The 17,268-nt window shown below is 33.8% G+C and overlaps 1 long non-coding RNA gene across 1 annotated transcript; it reads left to right on the forward strand.

Moving 5' to 3' along the window:
• The first annotated feature begins 1,178 nt into the window (after nucleotides 1–1,178).
• LOC144432174 (uncharacterized) lies at nucleotides 1,179–16,444 on the forward strand. Its single transcript, XR_013480441.1, has 8 exons — nucleotides 1,179–1,259; nucleotides 1,742–1,815; nucleotides 2,330–2,437; nucleotides 4,073–4,199; nucleotides 5,412–5,541; nucleotides 6,371–6,501; nucleotides 9,808–9,938; nucleotides 14,871–16,444. It is a non-coding gene; the product is annotated as an uncharacterized LOC144432174 (long non-coding RNA).
• The last annotated feature ends 824 nt before the right edge of the window (nucleotides 16,445–17,268 follow it).

Here is a 17,268-nt window from a genome sequence, read left to right on the forward strand (position 1 = left end):
AATCGATAGCAAGAAATCTCTCTTACACGTTTTAAATGATTAATAATCTATGTTTTGCAGTTATTTCGAATAAAAATGTGTTATTTATAAGTAAATGAATATCGGTTTTCTTATTATATATATTGAAAAATCTCGCAATTCTCTACTTTGTAATTTTGTTTTTGATAGTTGAAAATATAAGACATCCTCCGAAAATAAGCCCTAGTGTTATTTTTGGAAGAAAATTGAAATAAGACTCAGCCTTATTTTCGGGGAAACACGGTATATATAGAATAAAAAAAGTAATCACATATATTTGTCGGACTGATATTTTTCCGAATAGTGAATCTGTCTGTGCATGTTTAAAGGGTTTATTCATGTGTATTTTTGCTTTGAAGTAGCAAAGCATTGTTTTTCATTTTTGTCGGCACGCGAAAAAATTTGTAATTAAATTTAGCCGATTTTGGCACGTAAGCCGAAAAAGGTACCCACCCCTGTTCTATACCTTGCACAAAATTCACTCCCCCTATGAGGTTCTGGTTGCACCCCTGGTTTCTACCGTTCAAAACTTTGGGGTTTGACGAAATTCCCTGAGTAATAAAAGGGTTCTCTGATGGCTCGAAAAGGTTACGAATCACTGATTTGAGAGTTTGCTAAATCTGTGCTTCTAAAACTTTTACAGTTTGATGTAAGCCCAGCGCTTCTCTGATTCTATGCAATGTTTTAAAATAGTGGGATTTATACGTGTGAAATTCGAGTATTCGTTGCAACCCCAAAACTTCGTTGCTGCGTCTCACCTGCGGTGTCGCAACTCCATTTTGGGTATAGCTCTGCGCTAAATCGAGTCTTTATCAATTGTTACCATCGGTCTGGGAAATTAAACAGGACTTTTACATGTAACTCGATTATATTGCTATGTATGTTATGTCTCCAAGGTTTGGTTTGGACGGAGAAATTAGTGTAAATTGGGCATTCAAACAATCACAAGTAATATTAAGCAAATACCAAATGTCATTTGCATTGTTTATGTTTTGTGATCACGTGTCAGAAAGCGTGATCCGCTCGTAGCGATCCAGGGTTGTTGGATCCTGGAATAACGGACTAATTAAAAACGTTTAATTACAAAGGACTAATTAGCGTTTTCGTCCACTCTTCGCGCGGAAAGCACAAGCGACAACGCCTCAGTAGCAACTCTACATGATGGAGTGCGGTCGATTTTGTGTGTGGTTGGTGCTGGAATATTACTCTTTATCAGTTTGTCTCTTTGGAATAATATTCAGGTGAGCTAAATATTAACAAGTGTTTGTAAAGCTGTTATATGGTTTCCGTAAAACTTTATATTTTTTATTGATTTGGTTAATGTTGTTGCTTACTATCTCAATTTTTGTACGTATTGCTTTTCATAAACTGATTTCTAAATCTTTTGGTTGAAATTACAATTTCCTATTATTTTCAATATGAACTAAAAATCTTAACATACCTGGGACTCATTCTAAATTGACGAGTTAGGGAAAGATACAAAGGTAATACAATAGCTCTGTGGTTTCATTCATCAGATATTCGATATTTTCTCAGGAGTCCTCGCATATTATATATATCCTAGAATTCAGTGATTCTCACACTTTTTAAGTCGCGCCCGATAGAAGTCCTATATATACTTGGCTTTTTTACTTTTATATACAAGTTATTGTGGATAGACGTATTCCCATTCCGGCATTAGAAAGTTCCGCAACAGTTTATTATTAATATCTTACCTTTTCAGATGCAGAACTGTTGTTGATGTTGAAATTGAAGATGCGAAGACACGATGTAACGAAACCGAAGAAAAATCTACAGGTAATATTTATACATTTTATTTGACTTTTAGACATCCATGGATTCCCGTAATCAATATGGTAATTCCACATACTTAACAGAAATAATAAGTCATATATTCCATAAACAGTTATAAAAGCGTCATTGGACAGTTTCTTGTCGTAATAACTGTACTCCGTTATATAATTCGAAAACTGCGAGTAGTATCTTATGAAATTAAATGGCTGCAGATATCTGTGACTGTAGAGGATTCTCATAAGAAGGTGAATTTTAACATAATTGTTAATAGTTTACTCGTCATTTACAACATGAGGTGCAACACAATGTACGTACAGACCATTCCAAATAAGTAATATTTCATAAATTTAGGGAAAATCTCTGAACTATTTGCAGGGATGTATCTACGCAAAAGTTTAAAAATGCGACCCCTTGATAGTCGGATCACAATTTCGAAGGGCCGTTGTTGAATTGAGATACTCGTACGTTATTATTTTGGTGAAAATACGACGATCATGTCACATACATTTATTTTCAGCTTTCTTAAACACTTGTTGAAGGTTGACAAGGCAGTATAACTACTTCATCAATAAGAGAAAGTCGTCTCAGTAAGGTAGAAGCCTATCGAGTCTGACCAGCAAAGCAAGTATGTAATCGAAATCTTTCAATTTTAATGGTATAACTAGGTTCAATCTAAGGATCGTTGGTTGGTTGAACAATTCCCCCGGTCAAAAACAAAACACTCCCACAAACCCTCAAAATAAGAAAATTATTAACTAGTCGGTTAAGGTTCTGGTCGAGAATGAAGATTGCGTTGAAAATTCAAATTTTAAAATCGTTCCTAACTCTAACTAGTTACTGATTTGCTATTTTAAAACTTGGCGAAGGTGTTTTTATCAAGTCTCATATTCTGGGGTACTCCTGAAGTACACGTACCATGGCGGACACCGGAACGTAGTATGTGTACCAGGTTAGGGTTAGGCTATGATTTTATTGCAATTTTCCTTATTTTAGTTCTTTTAGGAGTTCTGGGACTAGCCATGTGACTCCCGTAGTATTTGTACCTAAAATTATGGCCTAACTCTAACCTGGTACACATATTATGGTGTCCGCCATCTTGGTACGCATACTTCACAAGCGCCCATTTTTGCATTATTGTCGAGTGCTTTTTACAAAATATTCCAATCTAATATGCTAAAATGCGCTGTTCGCCTTTTTACTACATGTTACACCTTGTTCAATTTTTATTTTCATCGTATATACCTCGCAAATAACAAAGATTATTTAATAAAATAGCGCAGAAAAGGTTGTTTGGTGAAGTCATGATAGGAGTCTTACGCTGGTCACAAAATATTATGTGTAAAAGGGAAAAACTGACTTTTATTTGTGACTATAGCTTGTACTCGGAAATTTCGAGGCGTGGACAGACAAATACTTCATAAATTTTTGAGCCCGAAGTTGAACAGGACCTGTGCGCGTTCAAAAACAAAAAACGGCCGGGAAATTTGATTGTTTGAATCAGGCTATAGCTCTAGTGTACCATCGTATGCCAATTGCTATTTGTATAGCCGGGATCTATCTTGGTATACACCTGTTTATTTATGGTATATCCGGTTGAATATAACTGCACTAAAAGATCACTCCAAGCAGGTAATTTTGGGGGAAATCTGCGACAAATTATCTTTTTTGTATATTTAGTATAAGCTTAAATTATAGCAGATAAATTGCATTTCGTCGTTCCCCTTTTCGCCAGTTTGCGCGCTTATATTTATTTAAGGCCAAATCTGTTAGAACCAGACTATTTTATTTCCTCGAATCGCACTTTGGAGTTGACTATTTTGTCCCACATACCCGTAATTTAGCGTTGAAAAGGTAGCAAAAATCATTCTAAACAACCCTTTAACTGAAGCAATAACCCGTGAATATGGCGTAATGAGCCCGACACTGTCTATAACGGTATTTTTTTAAACTTGGTTTGATTAAACCGAACCTGAAGGTCCTCCTCTGAAATAATTTTACGAAATCTTTCCTTTACTCAGCTTTTTACTTATGTAAAATTTACTATATTCCACTACAGATATCTAACTTCCACGTTTAGCTGCTTACCTTCATTTTGAATTCGTGATAAGGCAGGAATTATTTTTTGTAACAATTTAGGATTAAAACTTTTCACTCTTTTTGCACCGCAATCCTAAGTCGTCAATGGTAGGAGCTATAGCTGTCACACCCTAAATACGCCACTGATAATTTGAGAATAAACTAAAAATAAATTTATTTTCAGCTTTCCCCAACACTGATTGAAAGTTAGCAAGACAGTACATCATTTCATCAAAAGAATTGCTTCGTCATTTGCCTGGTATTCATAACTGATTGAGATAGACGCCTATCGAGTCTGGTCAGAAAAGCAAGTATGTAATCGAAATCTTTTTAATTCTTTCAATATAATTTGCATATTTAGGTTCAATCTAAGAATCTTTTGCACAACCCCTATAGATTGCGATGGAAATTAAAAAATTTCAATTTGTTTTTAACCCTAACTAGATAGTTACTAATTCAAAACTTCACCTTTGTGTTTTTATTGAGTGTCACATTTTTGCTTTAGTGTAGAAGTTTTTGTAAATAACAAAGGGTATTTAATATTATAAATTGGAAAAAGGAGTTGTTTTGTGAAATCATGACAGAAGTCTAACTCTTGTCACAAGATATTATGTGTGCTATATTACTGCTAACAAAAAACGTAAAAATTGACGTTGATTTATAACTATAGCTTTTGCTTAGAAATTAGCGAATAACGTAGCTGTAGAGTTTTCGGTACTCCCGAAGTATGTGTAGCAATATGGCGGACACCAGAACGTAGTATGTGTACCAGGTTAGGGTTAGGCCATAATATAGTTCCCTTATTTTATACCCTTATTTTAGTTCTATTACGTGCTCGGGGACTATCCGAGTGACTTCCGTAGTATTTGTAATTTTTTGGGAAATCTGCTTCAAATTTGATTCTTATATATTAAGTATATGCTTATCCTATAGCAGAAAAATTGCGTTTCTTTGTTCGTCTTTTCTATAATTTAAGCAACAGCGCGCGCCTATAAATTTTCTATGGAAAGTCTGTTAGAACCAGACCATTTTCATTTTGTAGAATCGCACTTTAGACTATTCTGCCCAACATACCCGTAATTTAGCGTTAAAATGTAGCAACAATCATTCTAAACAACCCTTACTGGAGCAATAACGAATGAATATGGCGTAATGAGCACGACACTGTCTACAACGGTGTTTAATAAACTGGGTTCGATTAAATCGAACCCCTGGGGTCGATCTGTTCCAGGTGTTCTATGAAGGTCCTCTGAAATAATTTCATGCCATGAAGTCTTTCCATTACCTGGTTTTTTACTTATGTAAAATTTTCTATATTCCACCACAGATATCCAAACTTCCACGTTTAGCTGTTTAATTTGGAATTATTGATTAGTCACAATAAGAGTTTCAATTATATCTAATTTAAAATTATTTATTTTATTAATTTACGATTTGAGGTTTTCACTCTTTTTGCGTCGCAATCCTAAGCTAAATACACCTCTGATAATTTTAGAATGAATTAAAAATACATTAATTTTCAGCCTTTAAGAGACTGCTTGAACGTTAGAAAGACAGTACATCGATTTCATCAAATGAATTTCGTCGTGGTCATTTGTCTGGTATTCATCACTGATCAAGATGAGAGCTTATCGAGTCTGGCCAGCAGAGCAAGTACGTAATCGAAATCTAGTCTTTCAATTTCATTTGCATATTTAGGATCAATTTAAGGATCTTTCAACACCTCCTCTCCCGGTAGAAACAAAACACCCCCGCTAACGTTCAGAATAATAAATTTGTAATTATTCTGTCAGGGTTTGGGTTAGAAATGCAGATTCCGCTGAAAATATAAATTTACACTAACTAGATAATTACTTATTTTTAAAACTTGGCGCAAGTATTCATCAAATATCACATTTTTGCATTGGTGTCAAGGGCTTTGTACAAAACATCCCGATCTAATACACTGAAACAGTGCTCTTGAACCTTTTACTACGTGGTACCTATTTTTCAATTTTTATTTTCTTTGTATGTACCTTGCAAACAACGAATAATCTAAAATAGAAAAAAGTTGTTAAGCAAAGTCACGACAGAAGTGTTACTCTGGTAACAAGATATTATGTGTGCTAAATTAACAAACCACGTCAAAATTAACGTTAATTTGTGACTATAGATTGTGCTCAGAAAGAACGTAGTCGCAGACTTTTTCCGTATATCTCTCCGCAAATAATTATTTTATTCGCATATTATGGTTTCTACTCGTTCATGTAATTCATCACGCATAATTTGTGGCCGTGGATAGATAAACACCTTCCACGTTCATCTGTTTAATTTGAAAAATCGTGATATGGCACAAATATTTTATTGTAACAACTTACGATTAGAACTTTTCATTCTTTTTGCGCCGCAATCCAGAATTGCCAATGGTAGGAGCTATACCTGCCATACCCTCGATATACGTCACTGATAATTTGAGAATCAACTAAAACACATTTAATTTCAGTTTTCTAAGACACTGCTTGAAAGTTAGCAAGACAGTACATCAATTCATCAAAAGAAATGCCTCGTCATTTGTCTGGTATTCATCACTGAGCAAAATGAAAGCCTATCGAATCTGGCCAGTATGCAAAGCAAGTATGTAATCGAAATATTTTGATTTTTTTTCAAAGAGTTTTAGATCCAATCTAAGGATGTTTTGCGCAACCCCTATAGATAAATAATTAATTTTCAATTTGTTCGTAACCCTGACTAGATAGTTACTAATTTGTAACTTAGTGTCGAAGTTTTTGTACAAAATATCCCAATCTAATATACTAAAATATTGCTTTTAAACCTTTTACTACGTGTTACATATTTTTTAATTTTTTTTTCGTATGCAAATAACAAAAGTTATTTAATAATATAAGGTAGAAAAGGGTTGTTTAGTGAAGTTATGACAGAAGTCTTACTCTGGTCGCAAATATTATGTGTTCTAAATTACTGCTAACAAAAAACGTAAAAATTGACGTTGATTTATAACTATAGCTTTTGCTTAGAAATTAGCGAACAACGTAGCCACAGACTTTTCGGTACTCCCGAAGTATGTGTACCAAGATGGCGACACTGGAACGTAGTATGTGTACCAGATTAGGGTTAGACCATAATTTTGTTTCAATACTATTTTAGTTATATTACGAGTTCGGGTACTAGCCGAGTGTATTTCCGTAGTATTTGTACCAGAAATTATGGCCTAATTTGGGAGTACTGTCTTTTTTGTATATCTCTCCACCGATAATACTTTTTGTTTGATTTGGTATACACCTGGGTATATAGTATAACCAGGGCGCAGCCAGGATTTTTCCAACGAGGGATTACGATGAAATTGAAACAGTGAAGCAAAAGTGCAATTCACGACGACGTAAGGCGTTTAATAAACTGAAAGATATGCGTCCTTCACAGCGAAATTCCACAGTCACGTGTAGCCCGCCTCTCTTTGCCTGACGGTGTTTGGTAAATATTTCGCAAGTCCTATTTCAAACATCACCATTAATCCGTAGTCAGCGGGTACCCGCATTTAGAAATAAAACATTAGAAAATCGCGAAAACTAATTTTGGAGAGAACTTATAACTAGCGTCATAACGGTTTATACGTACAAAAACACGCTCGCATGTAGCACCGATCAAATTCGTGAAAAGTGAAACTATTACCAGGAATTTATTGTCAATGAAGTTTATTTTTCTTTGCCATTCAATGATTATTTACATGCGCCGTGATTAGTGGCGGGCAAAATCGTATTTATTATTCAACTCATATTTTAAACGAACACCGAATAATGAGTGTTGTCATTTCAAACAACATTAGTTGGGATGTCGGCCGCCGAAACGATCGCCGTGACAATAAATTTTTTTTTTTCGGATTTCACTAGAAGACTGAAAACTCCGTAACAATGCGGCGTTTTTTATTTCATAATTTTGTCATAATCGAAGGCTGCAGTGAATTTTTTGTCACCGCGATCGTTTCGGCGGCCGACACTCCAATTAACGTTGTCAAACTATTTTATTCACTAGCAAATATTAATTCTCACGCAACGGCGGATATCGTAGTTTGGTTTTTATATTTCTGACAGAATTGTGAATTCTGTGAAGATGTTAAAGACAACTATTAAGGAGCTCACTAACAACACAAATTAATTTTATTCCGATTTTTATCTTCTGTGTAGGATTTGTATCACAGTTTGTAAATTACGGTCCCAATTTTGAGCGAACAATATTATCATTACTGACCGGGGATGCGATACAGTAGAAACGCTAGTTACGAAAGGCTCTGGATACGAAAAATCCAACTTACGAAAATTATTTCCATAAAAGTATTGCTTCGACTAAGGTACAGCCGGCATGAAAGGATTTCAATAAGCGCCGACTTGAAGTGATTTATAAGACGTCGAGGATTTTTTGATTGAAAATGTTTTAAAAATATTATCGTAAATTTCAATTTAGTCCAGATAGTCTGTGCGTTCTCGGCAATAAATCTAAAAGCAAATTGTGCCCTAATTAATTGTTTTCATCTTCAGTTTCGATAGTGACCGCACATAACGAAAATTTTTTTTATTCTTGCAATTTACAGTGTATAAAATATATCTTAGATATATATTATTTAGTATCCATCTCGCAGATTTTATCGTTATCCCCCACGTTGTTGATGGCAATATCGTTCAGTTTAAGTTGGCGGTATTAATTTGTAAGCAAAAGTAAAATCACAACAGCCGACATGAAATATTTAAATCAGCGCCGAGTCGAAAAATAAAACACGTTTTACGGTCTTAATTCTCCATCATTAGCGGATGAAAATTGGGAATCGAATTCACTCATTCGATTATGACGATGGTAAACAAACTTACCGTTCGTAATTTTCATTCGTTATTTCTCTGTTCTTCCTTCTTTCCACATGTACCTTTCTATTTATTATGCGGGGTTTAACCATTACTATAATTTGTACAATATCATGTCCGAGTTTTGTGTGTGCTTGGAACGGATTCGGGTATTTACATGTAAAACGCGTCCCTACTTATAGAATTTTCTACGTACGATGGCGCTCCCGGAACGAATTAATTTCGTAGGTAGAGTTTATTCTGCATTAGTGAATATTAGCTGATAGTTGACATTTAAATGCTTTCAATTTTATATCGTGTCCGTGTTATTTTCAAAATAATTTGTCTCCCCAATATCTGAGAAATTTACCCGTTACCCGTTAAATGTCACTGCACTAAAAGATCATTCCAAATAAGTAATATTTGTAATTTTTTGGGAATTCTGCGGTAATTTTTTTTTTATATATTGAGTATAATCTTATCTTATAGCAGAAAAAGAAAAATTACATTTCTTCGTTCGGCTTTTGTTTAGTTCAAGCAACAATGCGCGCCTATAAATTTTCTATAGCAAAGTCTGTTAGAACCAGACCATTTTCATTTCGTAGAATCGCATCGTAGAGATGACTATTCTGCCCAACATACCCGTAATTTAGCGTTAAAATGTAGCAACAACCATTCTAAACAACCCTTTAACTTGAGCAATAACCAGTAAATATGGCGTAATAAGCATGACATTGTCTATAACGGTGTTTTTTAAACTGGGTTTGATTAAACCGAACCCCTGGGGTCGATCTGTTCCAGGTGTTCTATGAGGATCTTCTGAAATATTTTCATGCCATGAAGTCTTTCCATTATCTAGTTTTTTACTTATGTAAAATTTTCTATATTCCACCATTGATATCCAAACTTTCACGTTTAGCTGTCTAATTTGGAATTAGTGATTAGGCACAATACGAGTTTCAATTAATTCCAATGTGAAATTATTTATTGTAACAATTTAGGATTAGAACTTTTCACTCTTTTTGAGTCGCAATCCTAAGCTAAATACACCTCTGATAATTTTAGAATGAACTAAAAATACATTAATTTTCAGCCTGCTAAGAGACTGCTTGAACGTTAGAAAGACAGTACATCAATTTCATCAAAAAAGTTTCGTCGTGGTCATTTGTCTGATATTCATCACTGATCAAGATGAGAGCTTATCGAGTCTGGCCAGCAGAGCAAGTATGTAATCGAAGTTTTTTGATTCCTTCATTTTCCTTTGCATATTTAGGATCAATTTAGGGATCTTTGTTACACCCCTTTCTCCGGTAAAAACAAAACACCCCCGCTAACGTTCAGATAATAAATTAATAATTATCCTGTCAGGGTTTGAGTTAGAAATGCAGATTGCGCTGGAAATACAAATTTACAAATTGTTCCTATCCCAAACTAGATAATCACTTATTTGTTTTTTAAAACCTGGCGCATGTGGTTTTTATCAAATCTCACATTTTTGCATTAGTTTTGAGGGCTTTGTACGAAATATCCATTTCTAATACACTAAAATAGTGATATTTTCATTTTCTTCGTATGTACCTTGCAAATAACGAAGGTTTTTTAATATTATAAAGTATAAAGTTGTTTAGTGAAGTCATGATATAAGCCTTACTCTGGTCACAAAATATTATGTGTGCTAAACAACCAAACTACGTCAAAATTAAAGTTAATTTATAGCTAAATTATGGCTAAATGGCTAATTTATGGCTGAATTTATGGCTGAATTACCAAACTAGTCAAAATTAATGTTGCTTTATGGCTATCGATTGTACTCAGAAATAACGTAGCCGCAGACTTTTTCCGTATATCTCTCTGTAAATAATTATTTTTTTGCATTTTATGGTTTCTACTCGCTCATGTAATTCATCTCTCAAAATTTGTGGCCGTGGCCGATAAACACTTTAAGAAAAGTGAGTCCCGATTTCGGACGAGACCTGTACCCGTTCAAAATCACAAAACGGCCCGGGAAATTTATTTAAATCAGGCTGTAGTTCAGCGTATACCAATTGTTATTTGTATACCTGGCATCTGACTTAGTATACACTTAAGTATTATAGTATACTCGGTTAAACATCACTGTAATTAAAGGTTATTCCAAATAGGTAATTTATGTTATTATTGGGCAAAATCTGGGACAAATTATTTGTTTTGTATATTGAGTATAAACTTATCTCATAGCAGAGAGATTTCATTTCTTCGTTACCCCTTTCGCCAGTTTAAGCACCAATGCGCTCATAATTTACTGCGGCAAAGTCTATTAGAACCAGACCATTTCATTTCGTAGAATCGCGCCGTGTATTTAACTATTCTGCCCAACAAAACGTAATTTAACGGTAAAAGATGAAAACAACCATTCTGAACAACTCACTAACTGGACCAATATTCAGTAAATATGGTGTAATGAGTACGGCACTGTCAATAGCGGTGTTTGTTTTACCTTGAGTTCGATTGTACCCATAGCGTTCGTGGGAGTTGTATCCGGGGGTTCGAAGAAGGCCCTCTGGAATAATTTTACGAAATCTTTTATTTACCCATCTTTTTACACATGTGAAAATTCTCCTGCAGATATGTTTAATTTGAAATTCGTGATATGGCGCACGTATTTTATTGTAACAATTTACAGACGTTTTCTGTATATCTCTCTGAAAATAATTATTTTCTTTGCAAATTATGGTTTGTACTCGCTCATGTAACTCATCTCTTAAAATTTGTGGCCGTGGATGGATAAATCGTTTGTAATTTTTGTGCGAAATATGTGACAAATTATTCTTTTTGTATATTGAGTATGAACTTATCTTGTAGCAGTAAGATTGCTTTCCTTCGTTCGTTTTCTCCTGTTTAAGCACCAATGCGCACATATCAATTTTTAATGGCAAAGTATGGAGGAACCAGACCATTTCAAATTTCGTATAATTGCCCCATCGATTTAACTATTCTGCCCAACAAAACCGTAATTTGGCGTTAAAAGATAGCAACAATCATTCGGAATTTGGCGTTAAAAGATAGCAACAATCATTCGGAACAACCCGTTACCTAGAGCAATATTCTCTGTTGTGTCCTATAGTCTGATGTGGAGATGTACCGATGTATCGGTATCGGCAGTATCGGTCGATTTTTTGACATTAGTATTGTATCGGTATCGGCTAAATGTATACCGATATTTCCGATATATTTAGCTTTTATATGGTCAAAAATGTTTTAAAATTAGGTGTATCTGAACTATGAGCCATGTACATCCCCACCCTCGCGAGTATAAACGGGATTCTGACTTATTTTTAGCTATTTCAGCAAAACTAGTTAATTCGGATATTTCGCTGCCAAAATTTTATATTGACATTTTTAATATTACATGCAATTAGAAAGAAATTTAAAAATTAGTTAATTTTGGAATATGTAAAATACCAAATACGACGTTGTGCTATGAGTTTTCTAATCGAATGCCGAGATCATTAGCGTCAGTTTACAATGCACTCAAACCAATTAACGCGTCCCGATCGCAAACATCAATTTCTTTTCATGTGATATATTTATTTTTTAATCTTAAATGATGTGTATTATGAATATGTACAAAGGAATTTTGTGACTAATGCACAAAGTGTTAAATTTGAGAAAAACACCACGTTTTGAGAAAAATCGGAGAAAAACGGAAATTTCCATGAAACTTGTGAGAATTGTGAGATTTGTTTGAATCATCTCTTAAAATCAGGGGTGTGCAACCTTTTTCGCAGGCGGGCCACATATATTTACCTGGGTAAAACCGCGGGCCGCATTTTAAATTAACTTAGGCTTTCTATTATTTGCAGGCACAAAATAGTGTCTTCTTGTTATTGATCTTGAGGCATTATTAGGGGTCCTTGCAAAAGTTATGACTTAAAACGCATAAATTTCTAGAAACTGTTTTTCAAATTTATTGTCACACCAAATTAAAAAAAAATTCAGTGAGAAATTTGCTGCTAGATTCTTTTCTCGGCTACTTTTATACAAATTATCTCTAATGGAAATGTTAGCAATTCGATATCCATTTTCCAAGTCTTCTTCTGGCGGTTTCGTGACGCCGAAGAACTATGTTGAGTCAAAAAGTATTTGAAGCTATGACTTTTTTCAAGTGTGGAAAGAGTTATCTAGTTTATAGATGTTTTCGATAAAAATCGCCTGGAAACATTTTCCCTTACCGAACAAGCATTTGTCCATAACAATTTGTTGCAACTTGCGTAAACGTTCAAATTGCCCTACTCTCAATGAGCCTTTTGAGTACTGAACTTGCTTCGCTCTTTAAAAGTCGTTGTTTTGGGTTTCATTTCTGTAAATCTGACTTCTCAGAATTCGCAGTCCGTTTGCCGGTCAGTCGACAATTCAGGGGTTCGAAGCATTTTGCGACTTTCGACTCGAGAAAGTATATAATAATAGTAAGAAAGTATATATTGACTTGTTGTCTGTTGATTCACCTATAAATTTGGATTACAAATGCATCAAATTAGTTTTAAATGCCCGACCCAGATTTGTTCAAGAGCCATTAAATGCGATCTTTTATTTATATCATTCAAATGCGTAAAAAATCTGATAACTAAAGTATAATTTTTTCATATTTAATTCCAAACTCTGTCGCAAGATAGTCATCATAGCCACCTCCAATAAAAATGCCCTTTGAGTTTGCGAGAAAAAAACATGAAGATGACATGACTATGAAACATAAGAAAGTTTATATGGTTAGTGGGAAAATTCTAGGAAACGTGTCATTATTCGAAAAATCGAGTCAAAAACAATTAGTTTTTACGACTTTTTGTCACAATGCTATTTATGTGTTTCGATTTTTATTACGCCGATATTCGATGACGCTAGGGTTGTACAAATTTAGTTTCAGAATGTTCGATGTATTTGTGAAACATGCAAGACCCGATAATGAGACCAATCAAAATTAAATTTTTGAATTTAATATTTTTATTCGTAAGTCATTTAACATTTCATCTGTGAGATCAAATCAAGTAACGTAAAGTTGATTAACATGTTTTAGTGTCAAATTTTATAATTTCACGCAGTAAAAAAAAGTGAGAAACAATAAGTTGAGACGATGTATAGGTTATACCTGTTTCACTTACATGCTTACGTTAGCTTAAAAATCAATATTAATATTTCAATATTCTGATGCCGGTACTCGAGTTTATTTTATTTGGTGTTGTCAGTTTGCGGGGGTAGAAATGTTGAAATCACTGATGTAATGAATTTGTTAAAATGGATATCTATACCGTTTTCATCAGCATAACAAATGCGAAATAAAAGCAAATTATTATTGGGTCATATTTACTAACCCATACGAATTCATAAAATTGCATTGAATGTTATGCTGTAAGTCGGGGGTCGGCAACCTACGGCCCGCGGGCCAGATACCACCCGCAGAGTAATATAATCCGACCCGCGACGTGTCACTGAATTATAGTAACATAAAAACTGTTTCGACGCTTATATTCTTTACGTTACAAAATTTATTGTAAGACACGTGTAAACTAAATCATAATATAACCCAGCAAGTACATAATTCACAATTCCTTGTTTAATGAGACTATAATTTAATTATAAATAGACAAATATCAACAAAACGCAAAAAGTTAATGCTAAGTGCAAAGAGTTTAATGGCGCAGAAAATATTCTCTTGGTTTTTTTTGAGATGCAATGCAATGATTAAATAAATCGATATTCTATTCGGGAGATGTATCACTGCTTGATTTTTATTATAAAAAGCATCTTCTTCTTATAAAACTCAAACAAGTCAAATGTAAATTTAAGTACTGCTTAAAATATAACTTCTGATCTGTGTGAAAAAGTTTTTAACTTTCTAAAACCATGTGCGGCGCGCCAATGACTTGCAACCTCTAATTTTGGTCTGCGAGCGACAAAAGGTTGCCTGCTTGTAAGTCCATTGTCTGAGCACGTTACACCATTTTCACTGCAAACCTTGGAAAAAATTGGAATTATATCACATGGGATCAATCAATACCCTATCTCGTGCCTACAATTAAAAAGATCTTCTCATACAACAAGATTTATTTCCTTAATTATATGAATGCAAAAAAGAAAATCGTATCATAGACATTGTGATTAATTGTATATTTTTTTCTACAGGTTTTCTCAATTAAAGAACTTGGAATCTGGAATCATAAAAAAATGGTAAAACTGAGTATTCAAATCTGAAAGAGAGTTTTATCAAACATATCTGAGAACTACTTGCAAACAAATGCATTGAGCTGCACTTGAGACTATTTTAGCCTATACCAAATGGCATGAGACTATTTTAGCCTATATCCAATGGCATGAGACTATTTTAGACTATACCCAATGGCATGAGACTATTTTAGACTATACCAAATGGCATGAGACTATTTTAGCCTATATCCAATGCCATGAGACTATTCTGAACTATACCCAATTGCATGAGGCCATTTAAGACCAAACCCAACGGCATGAGACTATTTTATACTATACCCAATGCCATAAGACTATTTTATACTATACCCAATGTCATAAGACTATTTTATACTATACCCAATGTCATAAGACTATTTCAGACTATATCCAATGGCATGAGACTATTTTATACTATACCCAATGGCATACGACTATTTCAGACTATATCCAATGGCATGAGACTATTTTAGACTATACCCAATGTCATAAGACTATTTTATACTATACCCAATGTCATAAGACTATTTCAGACTATATCCAATGGCATGAGACTTTTTTTATACTATACCCAATGGCATAAGACTATTTCAGACTATATCCAATGCCATGAGACTATTTTAGACTATACCCAATGTCATAAGACTATTTTATACTATACCCAATGTCATAAGACTATTTCAGACTATATCCAATGGCATGAGACTTTTTTTATACTATACCCAATGGCATAAGACTATTTCAGACTATATCCAATGCCATAAGACTATTTTATACTATACCCAATGTCATAAGACTATTTTATACTATACCCAATGACATGAGACCATTTAAGACCAAACCCAATGTCATAAGACTATTTTATACTATACCCAATGACATGAGACTATTTCAGACTATATCCAATGGCATGAGACTATTTTATACTATACCCAATGCCATAGGACTATTTTATACTATACCCAATGTCATAAGATTATTTTATACTATACCCAATGACATGAGACCATTTAAGACCAAACCCAATGTCATAAGACTATTTTATACTATACCCAATGACATGAGACTAGTTTAGACTATTCCCAATGGCATACGTACTTTAATCTTATATGCAAGAACAAATGAATTGACCAATCATGTAAATCTTGTGATTTTATTAAACGGAAGCAGATTCTTGATCGAACCATTGTTTAGAAACCACATCAATTTTTGTATTCCTCATTACGCTACAATACAATTTCTATATTCGATTCCATATTTATGAAAAATTAAAAATTTATAGTTCATGTCTTATGTAAAATTAAATAGTGGATATATTTATTATACCAAAACATCGTTTAAATTTGTATTTTAAATCTTCCATTTCATCACTACATTCCATTCTAAACATACATTCCTGTGATTACTTGAATAATTTGGCATGAAGGAGGCGGCGTCATTCAACATATTTGTCATATAACTTAATTATACAATTACTTTTCTTATTAATAAGAAATGAGCATTCAAAATATAATGCTATGATATCTCATTATTGTCTTATTTACTCATTTTGATAACATTTGTAATCAGTACGAACTAAATAAAGTCTATTCATGGTTGTCAATGCTACCTAACACACAAATCTAATCTATTACCGGTACTTTATCAACACTGTTTGTTCTTTGTTTGGAATCGTCTTCGGAAAACAAACCAGGCCGGCATGGTTTGTCTCTTCTGTCGATGAATCTCCATCAAAAAACAAAACAAAACAAAAAACAAATATACTACACTCACATACACAGGGGTTGGGAGGGGGGATGGGGTTCTGGTGATTGGTGGGCCCATGAAGGGAGGGAATACACAGCATGGCAATCATAGTAGCAATATTTGTTCGGCCAATACTAAAATATAAATGACCATAGAATCTGGCAATTGGTGGTCAAAATTATCTGTTTTTATTTTAATATTTATGACAGTAAACATGGCAATACAGTTGAATGTCAGTACCTTCTTTTCAAATCAGAACTCAAATGACAATCAAAGCATTTCACGAATCCGAGTATGTAGAGTGTTTGACAAGCCTCTTTTTGGTGGCGTCATTCTTACTAACCATAATTTCTTATAGTTCAAGAAAATAGGACAAATTCAGATATACCAAAACTACTCTTTGTTTTTCCCATATCCAATATATATTTTGATTTTCAATAAATATATCAACAATGTTTTAATTTTTGTTGATTAATGTTTATCACTTATGGTATTTTGTTAGGAATATTGGGATTTCTCTGAGAATAGTGCTATTTATATCTGATAATAGTTTTTGTGTGTTACCAACCTGTTAGCTAAAAATTGACTGAGA

Source organism: Styela clava, chromosome 14, assembly GCF_964204865.1.
Source record: "Styela clava chromosome 14, kaStyClav1.hap1.2, whole genome shotgun sequence".
Classification (NCBI taxonomy): domain Eukaryota; kingdom Metazoa; phylum Chordata; class Ascidiacea; order Stolidobranchia; family Styelidae; genus Styela; species Styela clava.